The following is a 21,373-nucleotide window of genomic DNA, read 5'->3' as shown; positions in this document are numbered from 1 at the left end:
TCCTTCCTTCCTTCCTTCCTTCTTCTTTCTTTTCCTTCCTTCCTTCCTTCCTTCTTTCTTTCTTTCTTCCTTAATTTCTTTCTTTCTTTCTCTCTTTCTTTCTTTCCATTCCTTCCTTCCTTCCTCCTTCATTCCTTCCTTCCTCCTTCGTTCCTTCCTTCGTTCCTTCCTTTTTCTTTCTTTTCCTTCCTTCCTTCCTTTTTCTTTCTTTTCCTTCCTTCCTTCCTTCCTTTTTTCTTTCTCTTTCTTTCTTTCCTCTTCATTCCTCTCTCTCTCCCTCCTTCCTTCCTTCCTCCCTTTTCTTTCTTTTCCTTCCTTCCTTCCTTCCTTCCTTCCTTCCTTAATTTCTTTCTTTCTTTCTTTTACTCTTTCTTTCTTTCCATTCCTTCCTTCCTCCTTCCTTCCTTCCTTTTTCTTTTCCCTCCTTCCTTCCTTCCTTCCTCTCTTCCTCTCTCTCTCTCTCTCTCTCTTTTAAAATTTCTCCTGATTTTTCCCTGTGCATGGTTTTTGCAGCTATCCAAGATCAAGGATTTGCTGAATTAAGGCTTATCAAATTATCTGACAGTCCCTTCCTGATCCTCAACGAAACTCAACCGATCTGGCTTCTCTCGTAAGGGAGTCGCTAGACTGAGATAGACACCAAAAATGCATTTCACCCAATCGAAAATAACTGGCATTATGTAATCATAACCTCGTCCTTCAAGAAACGGGTTTCTAAAGCATACATAATTATAGGCTGATATCTACTAAAAATATGTCCTGAACTACCCATTATATAAAGAAGAACTCTTTTCACTTTCTCCTTCTATATATTTCCAAGATTTCTTGGACTTTGCATGTTGATGATCTCCACTGTGGAGTACTATCCTGGTGGGCAGGGGAATCTGATGGAAGCAGGACAATTCAATGCCACTCCATCTCAGCCTTAGGTACTGTTAAGTCCTCACCTTACAACTGCAATTTCTGTTGCTAAGCAAGTGAGTTGCACCAACTTTTGATCACATGGCTGTGAGGTTGCGTGACAGTTGTAAATGCAACAACTGGTGGTAAGTCATTTTTTTTCAGTGCTGTCATAACTTTGAACAGTCACTAAATGAATGGTTGTTAAATCAATTGCTACACATATCTGCATATTCCACTCCGTCAAACCCGATTCCTCTGTAGCAGAGGTGGGTTTCAGCAGGTTCTGACCAGTTGTGGAGAACCGGTAGCGGAAATTTTGAGTAGCTCGGAGAACCAGTAGTAAAAATTCTGACTGGCCCTGCCCCCATCTATTCTCTGCCTCCCGAGTCCCAGCTGATTGGGAGGAAATGGGGATTTTGCATTAACCTTCCCCTGGATTGGGGAGGGAATGGAGATTTTGCAGTATCCTTCCCCTGGATTGGGGAGGGAATGGAGATTTTGCAGTATCCTTCCCCTGGAGTGGGGTGGGAATGGAGATTTTACAGTATCCTTTCCCTGCCCACGCCCACCAAGCCATGCCACGCCCACCAAGCCACACCCACAGAACCAGTAGTAAAAAAAATTTGAAACCCACCACTGCCATGTGGTCTAATTTTTGGTGAAAGGTTAAAGCATCAGATAGCAGGAGAAGAGAAGAGAAATCCACGGGTGTCTCTGTAGGTGACATTGCCTGTGAAATGGTATTGTCAGCTGCCACTTCATGCTTGCTTGTGCCTCGCTACCATGCCGTGACAGTCTGCTATGAACTCTGGGGAGGATGGTTTGGGGGAAAGCGAACGTAAATTCTGTATCTCCCTGAGATGTTACTTCAAGGTCACCCAGCTGGGAAAAGAAGGCAGCTGCATACCAACCTATGCTTGAAGTGACCATTCTGAAACCATCTTACTTGAATCTGAGTGGTCATCAGGGGATCAGTGATGGGAGGCAGTTAAAGGAGGCAAAAGTTGAACTTAGGGATGTTGGCGTGCGATTCTCAGTTCTGGCTATGCACTGCTGCAATACTTCTAATAAAAGGATACCTTTCTCAACAAATGGAACCGAGGATCTTTTCTATTTAGGAGTTTAAGCTGTGACACGTCTGACTGTTATATATATATACCATATTTTTCGGAGTATAAAATGCACCTTAGTTTTTGGAGAGGAAAATAAGAAAAAGGCTGATTGGCAGGTGGATCGGCCTCCTGGAATACCCTCAGTCAGCTGTTCCCAGAGGTGAATTTTAGCAACAGGTTCCTTGGTTGTGAGCTCTGTGCCTTGCTTTTTTTTTGCTTTTCTTTCTGCCTCTGAAACTTCTGAAACTCTGTTTCAGAAAAAACTTTTTTTCCTGCCTCTGAAAGCCTCCGAAACAGAGCTTCAGAAAAAAAGCTCTTTGGGGGCTTCTTCTCTAAAGCTTCGTTTCCGATGCTTTTTTCAGCCTCTGAAACTTCCATTTGAGAAGCTGGGTGGGGCTACATTTGGAGTATAAGACGCACCCAAATTTTCACCCTCTTTTTTGGGGAAAAAAGGTGCGTCTTATACTCCGATCATATGGAGATCCCTCAAGATGTCTTCCCGTGAGATTTATACACTTCTGATTTTGGGTGTCACTTATAACCTTGCAGAAATACTTCCTACAACTTCAAAACATTTGCGCATTCAAGATTTCCCTCTTGGAAAAAACCGTGCCTAGCACGATCAGACGCACTCCCTAAATTCTCCTCTTGCAAAACTTTATTTGAAGGCAATTTCACATCATCGCCCAAACAAATGCCTTTCCATTCTGTGTATGAAAATGCGGTCTGCCTGTTTGAGCACTTACTTTATGATGGATGCATGCGGATCTATACCCTGGCCGGTTATAGATTAACAATTCTGAATGCCATTGGGAAGAACAAAAGAAACTTAATTATTGCATTTCATTCATCAACCCTTCTTAATAAGAATGTCATTACTTAATCCTCTTTGCTTTTCAGCTAGGAACAATAGGTCCAGCCTTCTTGGGTGTTTTTTTTCTTTCTTTCTTTCTTTTTTTGAGTGACCCGTGACTGAGAAATTAATGCATACTTTCAGAGGGGACGGGGTGGGGAAATTACCTGTTATTCATAATTGTGTAATGGTGCATTAAACCAAATCTTTCATGGTGGAGATTGGAGCCAAAACCTTTTCTGGCCCGCGGTCTCAATTCCCCAACTGCACTGAATTCGTTTATTCATTCTTTGTGTGTGTGCGCGTGCATGTGGGCATGTACATACATACATATGCCCATGCACACACATGCATGCTTATGGCACAGGAATTGCCCCTCCTGATCCAATCCAAGCCAGGATTCCAAAAATAACACTCTTCTGTAGATGAACCCCAAGGGCTGGGAAAATATTATCCTAAGGACATAATGTCTTCCAGATGATTTATACAGCTGACGACCAAGATGTATATTTAATCTGGATGTTTTTAGGTTGTTTTTTTTAAAAAAAAAACTATTTTAAAATGTTTTTAATATTCTTAACTGTAACACACACATATATGTATGTATGTACATGTATACAGAATAGAATAGAATAGAATAGAATAGAATAGAATAGAATAGAATAGAATAGAATAGAATAGAATAGAATAGAATAGAATAGAATAGAATAGGAATCTGGAATAAATAGAGAATAGAATAGAAGGATGGGGAATAGAGTAGAGTAGAATAGAATAGAATATGGAATAGAATAGAAGGGAATAGAGGAGAAGAGAAGATAATAGCATAGGAGACTGGAATAAATATAGAATAGAATAGAATAGAATAGAATAGAATAGAATAGAATAGAATAGAATAGAATAGAATAGAATAGAATAGAATAGAATAGAATAGAATAGGAGACTGGAATAAATAGAGAATAGAATAGAACAGGAGACTGGAATAAATAGAGAATAGAATAGAATAGAATAGAAAGAATAGAATAGAATAGAATAGAATAGAAAGAATCGAATCGAATCGAATCGAATCGAATCGAATCGAATCGAATAGAATAGAATAGAATAGAATTCTTTATTGGCCAAGTGTGATTGGACACACAAGGAATTTGTCTTGGTGCATACGCTCTCGGTGTACATAAAAGAAAAGATACGTTCATCAAGAATCATAAGGTACATACATACATATACATATACATACACACACACGTTACAATTATATATATAAGCCACCCAGTTGTTGACTGAGATGGGCAGTTATAGAAATCAAATAAATGTATAAATCAAATTGAAAAAGAGGGATTTCTTACCAGCGACACACCACAATATGTAGCTGAGCTTATCCACATCTTACTCAGGGAGAGGCACCGTTTTATTGCAGTTTTGTGTTCTGAGAGGATTGGAACAGGATTGTTGTTTTCATGTTCCATTGCTGTTTATTTCTGGCTTCAGATCTCTTGCCTGAATGCACATTTAGGTCACATTTATTCATTCATTCATTCATTCATTCCATCCATTCATTTATGCATTTATTTCATCCATCCATCCATCAATTTATTTATGCATTTATTTCATCAATCCATCCATCCATGCATTTATTTCATCTATCTATCAATCCATCCATTTATGTATTTATTTCATCCATCCATCCATCCATCCATCCATCCATCCATTCATTCATTTATGCATTTATTTCATCCATCCATCCATCCATTCATTTACACATTTATTTCATCCATCCATTCATTTACACATTTATTTCATCCATCCATCCATCCATTCATTTACGCATTTATTCCATCCATCCATCCATCCATCCATCCATCCATCCATCCATTTATGCATTTGTTTCATCCATCCATCCATTTATTTATGCATTTATTTCATCCATCCATCCATTTATGCATTTATTTCATCCATCCATCCATTCATTTATGCATTTATTCCATCCATCCATCCACTTCCATAGTTCTTTAAGTTTGCTTCTTGCTTTCTATTGGCACTTTCAGGGCCAACTCTGATTTCAGACAGGGAGAGGTGAACATTGGTTTCAGCAGCTCAGGATCTTGTCTTGACCAAAGGAGAAATGCGATTTGCGTCCCAGAATCTCTCACATTCCCTATACTAAACTCTCTTTAAATGCCTTAATCTTGGTTGATTTTTGGAGACGGAACAGGAAGGAGCTCCCATCTTTTAAGTATCATTAAAAAAAACCAAAAACACAAGTTGAGATGGTGTCCAGGCAGGGTAATCAAAGCTCAGCCTGTTTGGTACATGAATCATCCTAAAAAGTTGGTGGAGCTTTGATCGTACCTCTATGGCTGTCAGTTTGACTGTTTTGACCATATCCTGTGGACACACCTGGCACACACATAATGGTTTGAGTTTGAGTTGAGTTGCCCTCATTTGCACACAAGCTCTTTGCCCCAGTTCTGCATGGAATTTCAAATCACTCTGTAGGTTCTGTATTGTTGAGGGTGCAAAATGATTAATCTAAAGACCATCTAATTTTTTTTTTAAAAAGTCAAGAAGCACATGAAAAACAGTGAAAAACAGTAAGCTTTGATTATATCGCCATAGTTACCATTTTGACTGATAAGTAGGGAAAAACCTCAAAGGTCTCAACTGGCCATCAAGTCTTGCAGTAATTGACGGGCTGTCAAAGGGAAGAGGGGGTCAATTTATTCTCCAAAGCACCAGAGGGAAGGACAGGAAGCAATGGATTGAAACCAATCAAGGACAAAACCAACCTAGAACTAAGGAGAAATTTCCTTCTCATTTAGAATAATTAATCAGTGGAACAGCTTGCCTCCAGAAGTTTTGGATGCTCCATCAGTGGAGGTTTTCACAACCATTTGTCCAGGATGGAATAAGGTCTCCTGGCTTTGACAGGTGATTGGATAAGAAGGCCTCAAGGTGTCTTCCAGCTCTAAGTTTCTAATGCAGTGATTTGAATTATGAGAGATGGAAAGGTATTTTTTGTGTATGTCTTGCTTCCGCAGGCAGAGAGAGAGAGAGACAGAGAGAGAGAGAGGGAGAGGGAGAGACAGAGACAGAGAGACAGAGACAGAGAGAGACAGAGAGGGAGAGACAGAGAGACACAGAGAGAGAGACAGAGAGAGAGAGACAGAGAGAGACACAGAGACAGAGAGACACAGAGAGAGAGACAGAGAGAGAGAGACAGAGAGAGAGAGAGACAGAGAGAGACAGAGAGACAGAGAGACAGAGAGAGAGAGGGAGAGACAGAGACAGAGAGACAGAGAGGGAGAGACAGAGAGGGAGAGAGAGAGAGACACAGAGAGAGACAGAGAGAGACAGAGAGAGAGAGACAGAGAGAGAGAGACAGAGAGAGAGAGAGACTGAGAGAGAGAGAGAGACAGAGAGAGACAGAGAGAGAGAGATAGAGACAGACACAGAGAGACACAGAGAGAGAGGGAGAGACAGAGACAGAGAGACAGAGACAGAGAGAGACAGAGAGGGAGAGACAGAGAGACACACAGAGAGAGACAGAGAGAGACAGAGAGAGACAGAGACAGAGAGACAAAGAGACAGAGAGAGAGAGAGGGAGAGACAGAGACAGAGAGACAGAGACAGAGAGAGACAGAGAGGGAGAGACAGAGAGACACAGAGAGAGAGACAGAGAGAGAGAGACAGAGAGAGAGAGAGACAGAGAGAGAGAGACAGAGAGAGAGAGAGAAATATGTACATGTACATGTACTCAGATATTCTTTTTTGAGTACAGGAACCTCTACTATTACCTATCAAACACGATGCAAAGAAGTTTCTACAACAGGGTGCAGAAACATTTTGAAGCTGCACCTTATCTTTGGCCTTTGGGTTGTCTGTCAAAAAGGAGGTGGGTCCAGTGAAAAAGTGGATGGCATGTCATTTCAATGAAAATCAAGCTCAAATTAAATTACATTAATTAAATGCAATTATCACAAATGCTCAGTACGCAATGAATCATTTCTCCTTTCGGTCACATTAAAATATAGAATTTGCATATCAAGTTTTGGAGGGGTTCTAGAATTGCACCCGAGTCTTTGAGAGGCAAAACAGTGACAATTTCAAGCATCAAGGTGAATTGTTTTGATATTTTGCTCTTTTTTTTCCCCAGCATGTTGTATTCAGATATATTTGATTAAAAGTTCCTTTTCTAGATTAGCTTTGGATGCTTGCTCATGAGATTGGGGGTGGGGGAATGTTATTGGTTCATTTTTCCTGGGACATAGTTTGAAATTCTGTGCCAGTCTGATGTTAGTTTAAAACTGGCAAGGATCTTCAGAGGAGAAACATATAATCCTGCAGAGAAATATATCTAACCTGATGTTGTGTTTGATTTACAGGTATCAAATATTTCCTGCCTCACCTCCTGGAGTGAACTAAAATTAAATTAAGTGTGAAAAACTTTCTCTTAAATTAAGAGCTGGCACTCAACTCAGTTGTGGTTTTACGCATCGCATTATAAAAAAATAATATCCAATAGTGTTTTTTTTACCGTGTTTTGGGGCATGGGGTTTTCACCCTCAATTTTGAGGGGGAAGGAAATGAAAAAAAAAACCTTTCTTCTTGCCAATTTGTACTTTGCTTCAATGATGCGATTGACATTTGACAATTATTTAACCACCGACGTTTGGAAATTATAATTTATTTAAAATGATTTAACAATAACTTTCCCACGTTTCCTTGTTCTGCGATTATTTCTGGGTGGGAAAAAAGCTGCCTTCTCTTGCTGAGCACTAGAGAAAAGGATGAAAATTATATAGAAATACTTTTTGGTTTTTGGAATTGTTGAATAACAAAGTCTTGGGCATTGATTGAATACTTTTAGCAAAGGGGAGTCAACCAAAGATAGGAAAAATATTAGGAATGATTGCAGTTACAGCATTCTTTCCTTATGAAAAGTTTTTATCCTTCAGGAAATTAAGGCAGTGTTCCTCAGCTCTGCCGCCTGGGGAATTCTGGACATTGAAGTCCACCTGGCTTAAAAATTGCTAAGGCTGAGAAACACTCAAGTAAGGAATAAGATGATCTGGAGGGACTGTGAAAATCCAGATAGCCACAAGATGGTAGCAAGGAGTTATATTCAAGCTCAAATTTTCCCAACCTATTAGATAGCAAACATTAAAAATTCAGACAGGTGAGATTTTGTCCTAAGGCAGCGGTCACCAACTGGTGGTCTGTGAGAAAATTCTGGTGGTCCGCAGAAAAAATATTTGCATTTGTTATATTAGGACCTTGTTCCAGTGGGACTGCATCATGGCTTGGAACTGGCTGACCATCTCAGCCCGCTGAGCCTCCAGGCGCTGGTATCTGGCCTTGCACTCCTGCAGGTCTTCCCTCTGCTTGGAAAGCCTATGCTCCTAGTCCTCAGTGAGGTGCTTCTGCTGAGCCTCCTTCTCGGTCAGATCCAATTTGAACTGAGCTGTTTTGCCAACTCTTTCTCATGGTGGCTGCTTAGCTCCAACAGCTGCTTCCTGTTGGAACCCTAAGGAGCCCAGGCAGGCAGGTGATGAATGGGTGGGAGGGGAGCGGCGAGTAGAGGCTGGTGAGGCACCCCCTTGACATGAGTGACATCAAGTTGGCCACGCCCAACCAGTCACATGACCACCTAGCCACGCCCACCCAGCCGGTCATTAGGCAGATCATATTAGCGGTCCGCGGAATTTAAAATTATGAATTCCATGGTCCCTGAGGTCTGAAAGGTTGGTGACTCCTGTCCTAAAGGATGGAAAAACCCACACAAGCAAAAAGTATTTTTTATTAGTGAGAGGTTACAGGAAATAGTGTGTGTCTCAATGGAGTAACCTCTCCATTGATGCTAAGTGCAGGGAAAGGTTTTATAAAGAACCCCCCAAAGTCATGAATACGGATGTACAGTCATTAAAAAAAAATAATAACCATACGAATAAATGTATCGAATGCCATTTCCAAGCAACTTTTTAAATTTAGCTATGAAACTGACTCTTCCATAAATGCTTCTTTCTCTCAAGCGCTCGCTTAAACTTTTCCCATTGTTTCAGGATGCTTAACAGCCATATAAAATTATGCAGCCGGTTTCTGCATGATTGCACTGCTGTTCTCCGCATTTTGAAATCATCCAAAAAGGAGAGAATGTGTTTTCCTTCCCATAAATACAATGCTTTCTCTCTTTGCTTGCTGAAAATGGATCTCGCTTCCCCCTCCTGGTTTCTCTTTCCATTCTCTGTGTTTGAGGCAAGTCTTCACACACACACACACCCCTCGTCAAGTCATGAGAAATCCAGGCCAGACAGTCCTTCCAAGAAATCCTGCACCAGAAAGATGTAGGAATGAAGGGCATCTGGAGGGTCTCCGAATGAAAAATCACGACACACCGACTTATTTTCTGAATTTGCACAATATTGCTGAATCACATCCTTTCCAAATAGGTCCCGGGTTCACACTTCTCATTGAGCCAAAAATAAACAAACCCAAGGAGAACCCAACTTAGCTTGTTAGTAAATGGTGAGAAGGCAACCACTGGAGGTTTAACTAATCTAATTAAGGATGTCATGCAAACAGCAGACTAGGTGTGACATGTTTCCTCAGAGTCCCGTGTCTGTGACTGCATATAATTACTTTCCATTTGTTGGATACATATGGAACGGAAGTGAGACAGTCTAGAACAGGGCTCTCTCCTTCCCTCCTTCCCGCCCTCCCTCCCTCCCTCCCTCCTTCCTTCCTTCCTTCCTTCCTTCCTTCCTTCCTTCCTTCCTTCCTTCCTTCCTTCCCTCCCTCCCTCCCTCCCTCCCTCCCTCTCTCTCTCTCTCTCTCTCTCTCCCCCCCCCTGCCGTGCATGTAACACAAGAATTTTATAAGATACATCAACAAATTGCAGCTTCCTGCAATAACACCAGCGGAACTGCAAAAAACTGCGCTACTTGGAACATTATATAAGTCTAAATGCTATTGCTATTGCTATAGTCCAACCTTCTGCTCAAGCAGGAAACTCTATAGACCATGTCAGACAAATGGCTGTCCTGTCTCTTCTTAAAAGCCTCCAGTGTTGGAGCACCCACAACTTCTGGAGGCACGTTGTTCCACTAATAAATTGTTCTAATGTCAGGAAATTTCTCCTTAGAGAAGGTTCTCCTTCTCTTGGTTGATTCTCTCCTTGATTAGTTTCCATCCATTGCTTCTTGCCTTGTCTTCTGGTGCTTTGAAAAATAGGTTGATCTCCTCTTCTTTGTGGCAGCCTCTTAGATATTGGAACACTGCTATTGTATTACCCTTAGTCCTTCTTTTCATTAAACTAGACATACCCAATTCCAAAGATGCACACTTTTCATTCTCTTCTTCACTTTCACTGCTTCTACAGATACAGATCTACTGGAGAAGGTTTAACTCCTAAAGGTAAGGTAAACGTTCCCCTCGCACATATGTGCTAGTTGTTCCCGACTCTAGGCGGCGGTGCTCATCAAAGCCAAAGAGCCAGCGCTGTCCAAAGGCATCTCCGTGGTCATGCGGCCGGCATGACTCAATGCCAAAGGCGCACAGAACACTGTTACCTTCCCACCAAAGGTGGTCCCTATTTTTCTACTTGCATTTTTTTAATGTGCTTTCGAACTGCTAGGTTGGCAGAAGCTGGGACAAGGAACGGGAGCTCACCCCATTCCGTGGCACTAGGGATTCGAACCGCTGAACTGCCGACCTTTCGATCGACAAGCTCAGTGTCTTAGCCACTGAGCCACCGCGTCACCTTTAGCTCCTACCACAGCTATAAAGCAAGGACTTTTTCTGAGATTGCACCAAAATTTCCTTAGCTTCTTTACTAACCATGTTCATTTGGGACTGTCTCTTAGCTTCCTATAAGTACAGCTGAAGCCTCTCTTTTTTCTTTCAAACCTGAAACAACTCTTAATTATATCTGACCCCTTTAATCATCTGCTGCTATTTTAGACCAGATTTAAAGAGTAAATAGAGAAATGATCTACTGTCTGACTCTTAATGCCGCTTTACTTGTGCATGGATTATTGTTTTAATCAGATGTTTGTAATATTTTTGTTGCTGTCACCGAGTTGGGTTTTTTCAACCCCCCCACCCCCATCAGAATCAACCTTGAAGCACTTTTAAAGGCTGGATAGAAATCTCTTGATTATTTAATTCTAGCGGAATCTAAAAAAAAAAACAGATTTGGAGCCCACCACTCCAAAGTTTAACTGGGAACGCAATGGGCAATGCCTAATTATTAGACCTCGCTTGCTTTCTGTACTCCAGAGTTCAGCTCAGATTTAATTATTGCTATCCATGCAAGATATAAAATACATGGTATTTAATTAGGTCGTTTGGAGTTCTCGCTTATAGAAGAAATGAAGGCCTTTTACTTTGAGATCATGTAATTATTTCTAAACCCCCATCTTTTCAGCTGGGAAAAGGCGAAGGGGGTAAACCATTCATTAGATGTCAGCTGCCTTCACTGCACATCGTACATAAATCTCAGGTTCTTTTAAAAATGATGTTAGTTACCTATAGCTTTGAAAAGTGAGGCAAGAACGGGGCATTTTAAATAGACCGATTAGCCTAACGGAACTTTCTGCAAACATCCATCTCCAAGCTGACTTTGTAGCTCCCAAAATGTACTACTCCAGAATGGCAAATTTTGTTTTCCCCCTGCAGCCTTTGTATAGCAATTCCAGACTTTAAATGACCCTCTCGACTGATGACCACGTACAGAGCCAGGATTTTGGGTGCTAAACAAGGCACTTGTTTAGCCAAATGTGCCCCAATTTACAGCCTTTTTTTTTTTGCCATCACCGAAGTTGTTAAGTGAATCACAGTCATTAAATGAATCTGGCTTCCCCCATTGACTTTGCTTATTGGGAAACAGATTGGAAGGCACTTGGAGGTTATCTAGCCCAACCCCCCCGCCCAAGCAGGAAACCCTACACCATTTCTGACAGATGGCAGTCCAGTTTCTTCTTGAAAGCCTCCAGTGATGAAGCTCCCACAACTTCCAAAAGCAAGGTCTGTTCCATGGGTTGATTGTTCTCACTGTCAGAAAATTCCTCCTTATTTCCAGGTTGAATCTCTCCTTGATCAGTTTCCATCCATTATTCCTTGTCTGGCCTTCAGGTGCTTTGGAAAATAGTTAGACCCCCTCCTCTCTGTGGCAGCCCCTCATACATTGGAGCACTACTAGCCTGTCTCCCCTGGTCCTTCTCTTCACTAGACTAACCATACCGAGTACTTGCAACCAGTAGTGGGATCCTCTCGGTTTAACAACCGGTTCGGTGATTGTGCGCGCCTGACGCACGCCGCGTGTGTGTGCAGTTTGAAGAAATCTTCACTTCTGCGTTTCTTCGGAGGGGAAACACAGCTGAGGCACAGAAATCTGCTCTGTCGTGCGAATCAACTGAGAAGATAAAAGTAGGAAAATAGTGTGGGTGGGTGGGTGGGCCCATCTGATCATCGGGGCCAACCGGGTCACTCCCAGCTGATCGTTGGATCTACTGGTTCGTAGCAGAGACCTGAAGACCAGCTGGCCAGCGGGAGGTGTGAATGCATGCATGGTGGAGCTAAGCTGGGGCATCGGCTCGCGTGTCCACAGAGTGGGTGCTACGTGCCACCTGTAGCACGCATGCCATAGGTTCGCCATCACGGGCATAGGGTCTCCAGTTTGAGCAGGGGGTTGGACTAGAAGACCACTAAGGACCCTTCCATCTCTATTCTGCTTGATTGATTGAAAATTATAACCGTTCTATCAACCACCTCTGAAGGAGAAACTTATTTTTTTCCCATGCCTTGTTTTTTTGTTTTTTTAAAAAGAAGCCTTGAGTGTCATTGATGCTACTGTTCCTTCAACTATTGATTCCTTCATGTAAGGCTCAGTCTGTCCCTCCTCCTCCTCCTCCTTTTCTCCTTTCTCTCCCCCATCGCCTCTTTGCATCTGGTGGCTTTGTGAACTATTTCTTCAGATTTCCTGCTCAAGAGACTAGTGTTATCAAAAAAGGTCAATTCATTCGGAGGGGCACCAAGCAGAATTGAATATAATTATCCCAATCTTTACTGTGTAGAATTCATGCTTGAATTCATTCAAAAAATAGAAAGCAGTATAATTAACTCCAAGCCAAAGGAGAATGCCTCAGGTATCATACAGTCCTACATACAATAGAACATTTTCATTTAAGGACATTGTACGTATTAACCCTAGTCCGCATCCAATTACTCTGAATAAGTGAATTCTCTGTTTCAGGAATGTAATTTGAAAATGTTGTCATGCAATGGAAGGTAAAAGGTTTTTTTTTTTTCTTTCATTAATCTAACTCTCATTAAAGCAGGAGCCTGTGGGTTATTTCAAATCCATTAGTCTTAAATACAGATGATTGCAATTCGGCGCGGCGTAAAGACAACCAAAATATCTATCAGGGAAATAGTGTAAACTATTTTTTTTTATTATTATATTTGTTTTGGAGGGAAAGTGGGAGGGGGAAAGGAAATCTGATGAGTTTGTGGCTGGCCAACTTGTTATAAAAATTAAACCGTCTGCCCGAGTAATTCTGGGACTTGTATCCTGCTAATTGGACACCTCTATGAGCGCTGGAGAAGAATGGCAGCAGGGCCATTGATTTCGAAGTGATGGACAAGGAGATGGTGTAAAGCTGAAAAAGCCTCTTGTAGTTCAAGGAGTGAAGGAAGGAGATGCGTCGTCTTAAATTATCTTCAGGAAATTTCAATAAGGCACAACGTAAGGGAAACAAAGATGACATTTCAAGAGCAGATCTGATTTGTTTGCTGCTTGCTATGAAAATTAAACCACTGGCTTGTAATTGTGTCTATACCAAGGGTGTCCAACATCATCAACTTTAAGACTTCGGTCCATGGAGATTCTCAGTCAACCAGGTCATGGTTGTCCCAAGACAACTGGACTTCCTTTGTTTTTCCTTGAGGACGTTTCGCTTCTCATCCAAAGAGTTTCTTCAGTCCCGAAGAAGCTTCTTGGATGAGAAGCGAAACGTCTGCAAGGAAAAACAAAGTCCAGTTGCCTTTTGAAAAAGCACCTTTGGGTTTAAGACTGGTGGGCTTTGACTCCCAGAATTCCCTAGCCAATACGGCTGGCTAGGGAATTCTGGGAGTCAAAGTCCACATATCTTAAAGTTGTCAAGACCCTGCTCTAAACGCTTTAGTGATGGCATCTAGAGTTGTTTCCAAGCCAAGGATGGGGTTGACATTTGATTGTTTTCAGAGACACCTTTGGACACACAACTGAGTTGTGAGCAAAGCATTTGCCCCTCCTCTCCTCTGGGGGTCAATACAGCCAATGGGAAAGAGATATATGGAAATCTGGAGTAGAATATTGACTGAGCAGTAGCCATCAAATGCAACTTCCATTTTCCTGAATCTGGGACCTTCCACACCCCGTAATCAAGGGCATGTCCCTCAGGGGTGGGCTGCTGGGGGTTCACAGGGGTTCGGGAGAACGTCTAGCTAAGATTCTGTGAAGTTCGGAGAACCCCCAAATCCCACTCCTGGCTGGCCCCGCCCCGCCCACCCCACCCCACCCCTCACAGTAGTCCCCACATGGCCCGTTTTGGATGCAGGTTAAGTGCAGGGCGTGTGCAGAGGCTCAGGGAAGGCAAAAAATGGGCCTACTGGAAGTTCAGGCTGGTTTCTGGCCTCCAGAGGGCCTCTGGAGCCTGGGGAAGCCATTTTCACACTCCCGGAGGCTCGAGAAAAGCCTCCGGAGCCCGGGGAGGGCAAAAACACTCTCCCCCCCATTGTGGTGCAGGAGACTGATTAGGCCACACACACCATGCCCACGCCCACCCTGCAGAGAACCCCCTGCTAAAATTTTTGAAGCCCTCCCCTGATGTTCCTGATTCCTGAATTAGAGCCATTCCACCCAACCGCTCGTTCCTTTAGTGATTCTCCTACTGCCTTTTAATTCTCACTTAGCAAAAAACAGCAACCGTTGAAGAATTCTGCAGTACTTAACCTTTCATCCCTGAGAAGAGCTCACCCTGACCCCTGACCACGTGTGGGTGCTCCTCCAGCCGATCTGAAATCCTTGGGTGCTTTTACCCGGGTCATCCCTTAATTTAAACTACTGCTGGAGGCCACAATAAGAAATAAATCATCACATCTATGACCTTCTGACCAAGCATTGCAACTTGTTTGTCACCCAAAAGGCTGCCAAAGAGGTGACGACCGTCGTCCGGAAACCTGGAGCCAGTCTAAATTATGTTGATAACGAGGGAGCCATATTTCACTAGGTCGGTGGTGGGTGTTTTTTTTTTTTTTTATGACTGCTGAGTACATGAAGGAGACAAGTGTGCTCCAACTCCTGAAATTTGTTACATCAACTTTTCGGTTCTGTTTTCGTTCAGGCTGGCCAAGCCCCTTGGCGGATTTATGGACATGTAGACACCAATGGAGCATAAGCTGTTTGTCTCGCTGCATAAATCATTCTAAATATTCCGATTCCATCCGACTTTGAAGAGCAAAGGACTTTCTAATGTAAAAACGGTGGCTGAGTTTATACAATAAGCTTAATTGCCGAATTAATCCTTTTTCTGGGGCTGCATACCGTAAGGTGTTGAATCATATACTAAATCACTGGCCAAAACCCTTCTGTGTTGGGGATGGGTGGTTGAGAAGCTTGTATTTAAAAATAGATGGATGAATGGATAGATGAATTGGTAGGTAGGTAGATAGAGATAGATAGATAGATAGATAGATAGATAGATAGATAGATAGATGGATGGATGGATGGATGGATGGATGGATGGATGGATGGATGGGTAGGTAGGTAGGCAGGCAGGCAGGTAGGTAGGTAGGTAGGTAGATAGGTGGATGGATGGATGGATGGATAGATGGATGGATGGATAGGTAGATAGGTAGATGGATGGATGGATGGATGGATGGATGGATGGATGGATGGATGGATGGATGGATAGGTAGATAGATAAGTAGGTAGGTAGGTAGGTAGGATGGATGGATAATGGATGGATGGATGGATGGATGGATGGATGGATGGATGAAGAGAGAGAGGGAGAGGGAGAGGGAGAGATGGAGATTCTCAGTAATCCAGGTCATGGTTTCCCAAAGGTGCTCTTTCAAAAGACAACTAGACTTTCTGTTTTTGTTTAAAAGATGTTTTGCTTCTCATCCAAGAAGCTTCCTCAGTTCTTACATCAGCTTCTTCAGTCCTTCTATCTTCTATCATCTACAAAATACACAACTGAGATGAAGGCATGAAATCAAGACAATTCACATTGAGCGGGTTTGCTGTTTATGGGAAGACTTTAAAGAGCTGCCACGCTATCAGGAGACGGTACAATTGTGGTCATAAGCCGAGGAGTGCCCGTATCGATACGTGCATGAACTCTGTTTCTTTTGGACATACCACTTCTGAGGGTATAACACCCTGTTCCAAAGCCTTATGCAATCCTTAGCCCAGCAAAACACAACGGGTGCCTGTTTTAACAAATGCTGCTGCAGACACATCAGGATTTCTACGGATTAAGAAAGAGAAGTGCTAAGTTAATGCCTCTTCATTCACATTACTTATAAAGCCGATCAGCAGATGCTGGAAGGATTCTCCTGCTTCCTACCCAGCCCTTTGCCAAAGTTCAATTGATTTAACTTAATAAGGACAGATAGAAGAAATTACCCAGTCATTGAGGGTTAGGGAAACTAATAACTCCGGAAAGAGGCCACTAAGCAAATATGAGCAACTTATACCACAAATTCTGAAGATTCATTCATCTCACAGAACTTGATGGAGTTATATCATAAGATCAATGAAGGGCCATTGCTATTTCTTTTCTTTTCTTTTTTTTTTTAAAAGGAAACAAATAAGCATCCCAGATCCTTAAGTTCATAGGTTTTCAGCATTTCATACGTATTGATCAATAAGTCATTTAGGTTGTAATCTATGACCCATTTACTCCGGAGCAGTCTTATTAATGTTAGTGTAATTGCTGTAGAATAAACAATTGTAGGCTTCGTACTGGCAAACAAACACTTAAGCACATCACAAGGATATAGCCTGAATTAAAATCCCAACTAGCTGGGGCGGGGGGGACCAGAGTAATAACTTTTGATTTAATAGAATAGAATAACAGAGTTGGAAGGGACCTTGGAGGTCTTCTAGTCCAACCCCCTGCTTAGGCAGGAAACCCTACACCACTTCAGACAAATGGTTATCCAACTTCTTCTTAAAAGCTTCCAGTGTTGGAGCATTCACAACTTCTGGAGGCAAGTTGTTCCACTGATTCATTGTTCTCACTATCAGGAAATTTCTCCGTAGTTCTAAGTTGCTTCTCTCCTTGGTTAGTTTCCACCCATTGCTTCTTGTCCTGCCCTCGGGTGCTTTGGAGAATAGCTTGACTCCCTCTTCTTTGTGGCGGCCCCTGAGATATTGGAACACTGCTATCATGTCTCCCCTAGTCCTTCTTTTCATCAGACTAGACATCCCCAATTCCAGCAACCGTTCTTCATATGTTTTAGCCTCCAGTGCCCTAATCACATTTGTTGCTCTTCTGTGCACTCTTTCTAGAGTCTCCACATCTTTTTTACATCATGGCGATCATTTAACAGAATGATAGGGTTGTGAGGGACCTTGGAAGTCTTCTAGTCCAACCCCCTGCTCAAGCAGGAAACCATATACAATTTCAGACAAATGGTTGTCCAATCTCTTCTTAAGGTCTATAGAGATTCTCAGTCATCCAGGTCATGGTTGTCCCAAAGGTGCTTTTTCAGGAGGCAACTGGACTTTCTTGTTTTTTCTTTGAAGATCTTTCGCTTCTCATCCAAGAAGCTTCATCAGCTGGGACGGAAAGTCCTGTTGCCTCTACGAGTTTATTTCATGATACCTATACATAAGAATATGATCTACTACTAGTTGTTGTTGTTAGTTGCGAAGTCATGTCCGATCCATCACGACCCTATGGACAACATTCCTCCAGGCCTTCCTGTCCTCTACCATCCCCCGGAGTCCATTTAAGCTCACGCCGACTGCTTCAGTGACTCCATCCGGCCACCTCGCTCTCTGCAGTCCCCTTCTTCTTCTTTTGCCCTCCATCGTTCACAGCATTAGGCTCTTCTCCAGGGAGTCCTTCCTTCTCATTAGGTGGCCAAAGTATTTGAGTTCCATCTTCAGGATCTGGCCTTCTAAAGAGCAGTCAGGGTTGATCTCCTCTAGGACTGACCGGTTGGATCGCCTTGCAGTCCAAGGGACTCGCAGGAGTCTTCTCCAGCACCAGAGTTCCAAGGCCTCAATTCTTTGGCACTCAGCCTTCTTTATGGTCCAACTTTCACAGCCATACATTGCAACTGGGAAAACCATAGCCTGGACTATATGCATTTTTGTTGGCAGGGTGATGTCTCTGCTTTTCTACTAGTGGTTAAAGCAAATTGGCACTAGATAAAAGTTAACAGAATTCACGGAGGACTGGACTTAGGTTTCTTGTGGGAGCATAATGACTCCAAACTGATGACATATTTGACCCTGCCCTCAGGCTCAGCCTGGTTATTTCTTACAAATAACTTGCCATCCATAGTTATCTAGCTGAAGAAACCTACGACATTCCGCTAAGTCTTTGAAGCATAAACTAAACTTTCTCCGCAAAGTAGAAGTAACATAAGAGAAAGGGAAGCTATGAATAAGACACTCATGCTCTGCATTGTGAACCAATGAAGGGGGGGGGACTCGACATCTCTCCCTGTTGCATCTACTTGTGACCATAGATGGACTTCAAGTGGATAATGATAGAATCCCACTTTTGAAAGGCGAAACCTCTGAATGGAACAGTTTCAGAGACCGAGAATTTGACACCGCCCTATCTTCTTCGGTGCATTTATTAAATCTAATGGAAGAAGACAGAAGAAGGTTGAAGATTTCTTCTTATCCACGCCTGGCCTTTTCTGAATGAATGAAGGAGCTTTTTCATGAACAAAGTGGTGGAAGGGATCGCCTTTCCCGGAGCGGGCACGGTGCATGGCTAACCCAAAGTATTATTGCCATAGGAAGGGAAAGGAAGGGATTAATTGAAATGTAAATTTGTGGAACACATTGACCCAATTTACTGTTAGAAGGAGGAAGAAAAGGGCAAAATTATAATTTTCAAAGGACTTAGGTTTTGCAAGGCCATTAATCATTAAAGTTAGGGATGGGAAAAGAAATTCTCCATATGGTGAGAGTGGTTCATCCCCAGATGGCAATGACCTTTGTTCTACTTGGGTTGACTCAGGAATAGCAATAGCAATAGCGCTTAAACTTATATACTGCTTCACAGTGCCTTACAGCCCTCTCTAAGCAGTTTACAGAGTCAGCCTCTTGTCCCCCAACCATCTGGGTCCTCATTTTACCCACCTCGGAAGGATGGAAGGCTGAGTCAACCTTGAGCCAGTCAGAATCGAACTGCTGGCAGTCGGCAGAATTAGCCTGCAATACTGTATTCTGACCACTGTGCCACCAGGAAGGAGAATGAGAAAGGGAATAAGAGGAAGGAAGGAAGGAAGGAAGGAAGGAAGGAAGGAAGGAAGGAAGGAAGGAAGGAGAGAGAAAAGGAAGAGTAACAGCAATAGCACTTATATACTGCTTCGCAGTGCTTTACAGCCCTCTCTAAGCAGTTTACAGAGTCAGCCTCTTGCCCCCAACAATCTGGGTCCTCATTTTACCGACCTTGGAAGGATGGAAGGATGGGTTAACCTTGAGCCGGTCAGGATCGAACTGCTGGTAGCGGGCAGAGTCAGCCTGCAATGCTGCACTTTAACCATTGCGCATCATGGATGGATGGATGGGCAATAGCACTAGCACTTAGACTTATATACCGCTTCACAGTGTTTTACAGCCCTCTCTAAGTGGTTTACAGAGTCAGTCTATTGTCCCCAATAATCTGGGTCCTCATTTTACTGACCTCAGAAGGATGGAAGGCTGAGTTAACTTGAGCTGGTGAGGCTCAAACTGCTGGACTGCAGGCAGCTGGCAGGCAGCAGAAATAACCTGCAGTACTGCATTCTAACCACTGCGCCACCATGCCAACCCCAAGGAATGTTGTATTGTTCTAGTCTTTAAAGAACCCTAAAGTTTTTGAATAGGTTCCTCAATGTTAGAATTCTACCTTCCATGATATTTATGGAGGTTTTAAAACTGATGGCACCTTTGTAAGCGAAGAACATTTTAAGCTTAGTGTAAAATTTAAGGAAAAGGAGATTCTACCACCATCTCCGCTACTATCACCGTCACCTGCAATCTGTTGCATGGAGGAAAAATGGATCGCTGCTAAAAACATTGGAACGGGACAACCTATTTCTTCTTCCTTTTTCCCAATCACGTCAAGGAATATCTTTGTTATCCTGTCTTTCTCTTTGGACCGTTAAAAAAAAAAAAAAATCGCATCCTGCGAAACATTTGGCAATATTGCTTCCATCTTCGAGATTTAAGTTTTCCATCTTAAGTCATCTGTATGTGCATTTAAACGTCTCGCATTCCCACGGGGAACTTTTAAAAATGATGTTTTGGTGATGTTCCAGAAGTTATGAAAAAAGGAGAGCTTGACTCACAAGGCTTTGAGTCATACGTCTTTGGGACCGAGTTGGTGTCAAGTCTTTGAAGAGAGTTGCAGAGTTCCGAAGCGGATGCCTTACTACTAGATGCAATCCGTAGCACGATCTGAACCCCCCACAGCCGAGGGGATTTCTCTGCATTTGCAAACAAGGCATCCTCTCCCAACTCTCTCTCTCTCTCGAAGAAAATATCCAGCTTTCCAAAAGAGAGAATGCTCCTGAGAACCAGAACGAAAATGATGCATAGTGGGGTGGGCATACATGAAACCATGAAATAATAAATAAGTGAAATGGCTGTATATATATATATATATTACCTTTTCTTGGCTCTTGCGTTCACCTTATATTTTTACAAACGAAAGCTTGTTCGACTTCCTAAAAATATGAGTCGTTTCTGCCAAAGCAAAGCTGGGGGAATTTCATAGTAGATAGACATAAAGGGTTTTGGTGGTTGTTTTTTTAATTCTCAAGCCTGCCAATCTCAAACTATTTCTCTCTCTCTCTCTCTCTCTTTCTCTCTCTCTCTCTCTCTCTCTTTCTTTCTTTCTTTCTCTCTCTCTCTCTCTCTCTCTCTCTCTCTCTCTCACACACACACACACACACACACACACACACACAGATTTTTAGTTATGCAATCCTTATTCTCTCTCCCCCCCTCCCTCTCTCTCTCCCTCCCTCTCTCTCTTTCTCCAGGTGAGTTCTAATCCTGCCTTGGGCATGAAAGTTAGCTGGGTAACTTTGAGGCAACCACCAGGAGACTGTGAGCTTTAGTCCAGCCTTATACACAAAAGCCAGTTGGGTGACTTTGGCCCAATCATCAGGAGACAGTGAATTCTAGTCCCTCTTAAGGCATGAAAGCTATCTGAGTGACTTTGGGCCAATCACCAGGAGACTGTGAGTTCTAGTCCCACCTTAGTCATGAAAGCTATCTGAGTGACTTTGG

At 42.6% G+C, this 21,373-nt stretch overlaps 1 long non-coding RNA gene across 1 annotated transcript; it reads right to left on the bottom strand.

Moving 5' to 3' along the window:
* Nucleotides 1-16,133: 16,133 nt before the first annotated feature.
* Nucleotides 16,134-20,350, bottom strand: LOC132709256 (uncharacterized). Its single transcript, XR_009620292.2, has 2 exons — nt 19,782-20,350; nt 16,134-16,373 (listed from the first exon to the last, which is right to left on the bottom strand). It is a non-coding gene; the product is annotated as an uncharacterized LOC132709256 (long non-coding RNA).
* Between the last annotated feature and the right edge of the window lie 1,023 nt (nt 20,351-21,373).

This window comes from Pantherophis guttatus, chromosome 11 (assembly GCF_059756535.1).
Source record: "Pantherophis guttatus breed Tessera chromosome 11, ASM5975653v1, whole genome shotgun sequence".
Classification (NCBI taxonomy): domain Eukaryota; kingdom Metazoa; phylum Chordata; class Lepidosauria; order Squamata; family Colubridae; genus Pantherophis; species Pantherophis guttatus.
The sequence above is the reverse complement of the archived record's forward strand: the minus strand, read 5'-3'. Positions and strand labels throughout refer to the sequence as shown.